This window comes from Macrobrachium rosenbergii, chromosome 21 (assembly GCF_040412425.1).
Source record: "Macrobrachium rosenbergii isolate ZJJX-2024 chromosome 21, ASM4041242v1, whole genome shotgun sequence".
Lineage (NCBI taxonomy): Eukaryota > Metazoa > Arthropoda > Malacostraca > Decapoda > Palaemonidae > Macrobrachium > Macrobrachium rosenbergii.
Genome location: NC_089761.1, coordinates 5,363,080 through 5,369,284, shown reverse-complemented (window position 1 = coordinate 5,369,284; position 6,205 = coordinate 5,363,080).

Genomic DNA, 6,205 nt, shown 5'->3' with positions numbered 1-6,205 from the left:
GGTTAACATCACTATTGTGTTCGAAACCCTTACCTGCGATTTTGATGGCTCTGGCATAAGAAACACACTTTTACTCTGATAAGTACCAGAACTATTGAACTTAGGCACTAAATAATACTTGCAGAAATTAGGCAGAATTATAAAGTATAAACTTGTCCAACTTTCACCTTCATCCGATGCTTTGATAAAAGTTCTTGCCGAAAAACCGTGTTTCATCGGCTCTGAATCCTTTAGTAGTTTCTGTGTAGTAAATATAAGAAATTCCATATCATCTGGAAATCGTCGAACCCTTTCATATAAGGCCTGATTCATTGTTAGACCCATTGACTTAGAATTAATTAAAGCACCTTCGTACGGCCCATGAATAAAGTAACTTCTTTGAAATATAATTTCAACACTTTGACGGCTCACTCTCTTGTAAAGTCTGCAGTGAGGGGCTCATTGTGGAAGGGGCCCTACCAACTGCTGACTGTTAATGACACAGTCAAGTTGAGGATCTAAGTTTAATTCAGCATCCACGAGTGCCCTCGGTAGAAAAATAATTAGGCAAATCGCAGAACAAGACACTGATTTCATTTTTGTAAGTATTATGCATAACGAGCTTACATTTTTTCTCTTTCTTTCCTATTTGTTTACTATTTTGTGTAAAAGCAATATGTCGTCGTAGTTTGACGTTTCTATAGATTGCTCTTTACTACTATAATCCTCTTTTGTGCACGCAGATAGTTTTCTACAATTCATTATGTGGCATAAGTCAGTGTTTCCAACTTTCTCTCTTACTCTCCCTTTATTGCGTTGGAGACCTTTCTGAAAACTTATTTCTTTAAAGCTCATCTTTCTCATTTTTATTCGTCTTTTGCAGGTGTTGCAGTTCATCACATTCTGTTTATATCGTTATCCGCTTTTCTCTTGTCCCTTGCTTGCCATTTAAAAATTCTTGTGATTCCTCACAATATTTTTCTTTAGACATTTCTCTTATGTTTGCTATTCGTGTGTCATTTTATATTTATTAATTTTTCTTTAGTATTTATTCATCATTATTTTAATTCGTTGTTATAATGTTATGTTTAATATGATGTTATAATATTATTCCGTAATGATATTGTTTCTGATATACTGATTTACTGCCCATATCCATTTTGTTTTGTTTCACAGCCGTTCCAAATAAATAATTAACTTATTAACAATGAATTTATTTTTATGATATCAGAAATGTTGTCTAATATTCGACCGTTTAACTAATATAACTGTTTTCCATAGGATAAGTTTTTAATCTGAATCTGTTTTAGAAAGATTGCCAGTCCATAGATGTATCTTAAGATTGAGAAGTCATCTGGCTTTTCTGCTGTGTTGAGTGGTAGGAGATTTCTTGGTGGATTAAGATTAATTTATACCGAGTATTTTTCGTTTCGTTAATTTCATAATCCGTTAATGGATTTGTTCGTTATTATCTCTTCAGATCCAAAATTCAGCCGTTAAGTCACTTTAATGCGTTATTTGAAAGAAGAATATCCATTAACCGCCAGGGTCCGAGAATGTTCCAGCCCATCGTAGGTGGTACACCAGAAAGAACAGTGTGAGAGGACACAGCATACATAGGCATTCATGACAGAGGTTGTGGAATTACCTAGGTATTCTAATGAATACCCAGTAGTAATGAATTTGCCACTGAGCAAATTCCAATGTCAAGTGGTTTTCAGTGGTCTTCATCTGGAAGCCTTAGGAAGTGTTAGCAATGCAGACGTCCATAAAGGGAATGGTGCCATCGACGCTTCTCCCACATGTGAAGCCAAAACTACTTCTGCCTCAAAGATGTGCCTTAGTGTCTCCAGATCATCATCGTTGGCAACAGCGATGAAGGTGTCATTTAAGTAACAGCATACATAGTAGATCTGGGGATCCTGTTGAAGATGCACTATTCAATAACTCCTGTGTAAAGTTGGCAAACAGCACACTAAGGGAGGAAACCAATGGCTACTCCATCAATTTGTGCCCACATCTATTCACTTTGATTGATAAAAGGGCCTCCTTAATGCTAATCTCCAGCAGGGTGTGGAGGAATGCAATAAAGCTTCATCTATGTTAGTGAAGACACTCTCTACATCCAAATGACATGATGACACTTTGGGATGGCACTGCATGAAGTCTGCCAAGAAATCTTAGGCAGGTACACAGCATCTATGGTGGCATTAATTCTCTCAACGATGTAGTTGGCCCCTTCCTGATGTCATCAACAGGATTTTTCATGTGGTGAAACATGGAGGAATCTCTAAGTATGCCATTGAGCTTCCTAAGAGCACACCCAATATCAGCTTAAGACATACATTTGAACTTTGGTCAAGATGAGCAGTTAAAAGAGAACCTGGTGTTTACTGATTAATCTGCCTCTTAGAAACCTATTAATCCATTTCAAAGCTTTACAGATCTTTGATTGTGGTGAGACTTTTACTGCATCTTCCACTCATAACAGATGTTGATATCAACTTGTCAGTATAAGAAGTTTTCATTTTGCACTAAATTGCAGTGCATCAGTACCTTAACATTTTGTAATTTTTATGAACAACTGCACAGCGTAATTTCCTCCTCAGTAGTAGACAGTTTATTGTTCGAATGGAATAGTTTATTCCTCGAGGCTCATAGGACTAATTCCTATTCTCTCTCTCTCTCTCTTTCTGTGTGTGTGTGTGTGTGTATGTGTGTGTGTGTGTGTATACAGACATTAAGCTGCACATGTCGTTTAATATCAATTAGCGCTACTTCGGGAAGATCACGCAAGGAGAATTATAATTGATAAATGATTTGGCACCTTAAACAGCCGAATGGTTTAGAACGTCGCGTCGACTGGAAGTCGTTGGTGGTTGCTGTCGGGTGTTCAAGTCACTTACAGTAGGTACCAAATCATATATCATTTATGATTCCCCTTCAGTGATGTTCCTGAAGTAACGCGAATTGGAAATTAAACGACATTTGGAGCTTAATGATTGCACAGAAAATGTCATGGTGATGTGAAAATGTATATATATATATATATATATATATATATATATATATATATATATATATATATATATATATATATATATATATATATATATATATATATATATATATATATATATATATATATATATATATATATATATATATATATATATATATATATATATATATATGTTATGGGTCCATGCCCAACAAACATACACATGTCTCTTAAAACACAAATAAAGTCACAAACGACCAAGTCCACAATAGGTGGAATGGCCGCAACAGAGTGTACAGAGATGGAATCAAGGAGGATAAAGAAAAACTGAGAATAAAACCTTAATATTTAATACAAAATTTTAGAAAGAAATGACCACTGAGCCTCTTACAAAATACATTAAATAAACACAAAAATCAACCACACACTGAAAACATCGAATAACAAACACACTTACACCAAATTAAGATAGACTATGCAATTACACTTTAAAGAGAGGGCCCTGAAAGTAATAGAATGTCAAAAAGACAGAATAACCTAACTTATTACACACTAAACATTTATCAAAAAAATAAACTGCTTCCCTTAAGTGAGCTCTAAACAGTGGAAGTGGCCACCACAGCCTTCAAATCACGGGTCGAGGAGAATAATCTATTTTCGTAAGACCTTACCAAACGTAAGAGAGGTTCCCTTGGCAAATAACTGGGCCAAGGGCGCAGACTGAAGAAAGAATCACTTTTACGTCGCAAGACGATCAACGGACACGGCCGTCCGACAGGTAATCACACCTTACCAGTTGGCAGAGAGGTCCCCTTGGCAGAAAAACTGTACCAAGGGCGCAGACTGGAGAACAATCAATCTCTCGAAGGAGGACAGCAGCAGCAACTGAAGACAGGCAGATCTCGAAATCCAGTGATAATCCAAAATAAGGCAAGCCCTCACAATGTTAATGGTCCAGAAACTACTCCCCTAGACCTGGCGAGACAGCGCCGAATACAGCTCCGGCCAACACCACACATGAAAATAAAACAAGCTCATTGTAATTAAAACTATACAACAAGTCAGAAAAGACGGGGCCGAGGAAACAGGGTCATTACGTTCCAAAAAAATAATTACTGCCAAAGTGACTTATTCAAAACAAATTAACTTACTTTAAATTTAACACATACTGACAATATACACACACACACATACATATACACATATATATATATATATATATATATATATATATATATATATATATATATATATATATATATATATATATATATATATATATATATATATATATATATATATATATATATATATATATATATATATATATATATATATATATATATATATATATATATATATATATATATATATATATATATATATATATATATATATATATATATATATATATATATATATATATATATATATATATATATATATATATATATATATATATATATATATATATATATATATATATATATATATATATATATATATATATATATATATATATATATATATATATATATATATATATTACAAATAATATTCTTGATTTTGCGGTGTAAATACCTAAATTGTATGTTTTATCGAAAGTTTTCAATGAATTTTCTTTACTTTAAGGAAACCACCATATATCGTCTGTTAAATAGAATCTGTTTACAGTAACTTTTACGCTTTGTTCATTCAAAACTAAAAGGAGTTGAATAAACTTAAATTAGGACTACCTACTGACTTTTTATTTGAATATATCTTTGTTAGAAAATAATATATCAGTATCCTACGATGTACAGTTTTTTTTCTTTTGACTCGTGACGATTTATACGAGATGAAAACAGTAAATAATGTTCTCTGTCATATAATATTTCCTTATTCTTCGTTCGAAAAAAAAAAAAGAAATAGTATTTCAGCCGCGTTTATCGGCTGGGAATGGTGACATTATCACACCACATCACAGTAGCTAACAGGACTATATTATTATTGTAAACTGCGTGGCACATATGAGCTCCAGTCAATGCGGATGCAACCAACCGTCTTTCCCGATATGTTGGATAATCTAAAAAAAAATATCGCGTGAAAAATAAAGAAAAAGTGAAATTGAAGTATGAAACCTATGAAAAGAAATGAAATAGATTTCTACTGATTGAAGCTAACAGTACAGAAATCAAATACACGTTAATGCAACAACTGCAGTATATCTCGTATTTAAACATCACATATTATGATCACGTCTGTCCAAAAAAATTCTGGAAAACAAGAGGAATAAATTCGGGGACAACAGGGTTTGGGAGGAGTTTGAGAGCAAAGGATTTCTTCAAATCTGGATGGATGAAATACCTCACCGTTAAAAACTTTCATTTTACCACAAATAGAATGATGATTCTGAAGACAAGAGACCTCTAAAATAGTTTCTGGGATATTGAGAAAAAAGGCTAAAATTTTGACTTCTACAGCGACCCATGATCTTATAAAATAGGTCGATGTAAAATATGTTCGGGGAAATAGGCATCAAGTCCAAGGTACTTAGCTACCATTTTTTTTTTATCCCAAATAGAGAAAAATAGACTGCAGACTCTTAAACTGACCTTCGACCCTGGAAAAGAACCATGGTCAAACATACTTAGTGAAACAACATCAACTCTTAATACTTATCATTATAATCAGAGAAATAAATTAATGTGGAGAAATAAGGTTAATGTCTTGAAATTGACCTATGACTGGTTAGGAGAAGTGATCACCATCTTAAAATCAAATAATATAATGGTGACCTTTGAAAATGAGTCAAGGTGAAAAATATTTCCGATATTACCATCGACACTTATTGTAGAATCTTGAGGCTAATATTTCTCTGCCATGCTTTCGGGGGAAAATTCTGAAATATTAGCCATTAAATTCTCGTGTCACTGACAATTAGGGTTCAGTACAAAATATTTTTGGCAAATATTAAAAATTCTCCAGGAACCAGCCTTCCTACAAATTTTCATTATACTTAGAGTAACAGTCAATAATAATAATAATAATAATAATAATAATAATAATAATAATAATAATAATAATAATAATATTTTACGGAAATTTTTTTTTGTTCACTATCGAGAAGGGCGGGGTTTAAATCCCGCCGCTCACTGAGGGCTCGGTTTGCGCCGCTGCAAAAAATTCAGGCAGCCCACCAACCTAGCGGTCCGAAAAAACCCGAGAGGTTCGGTAGGAGAATAG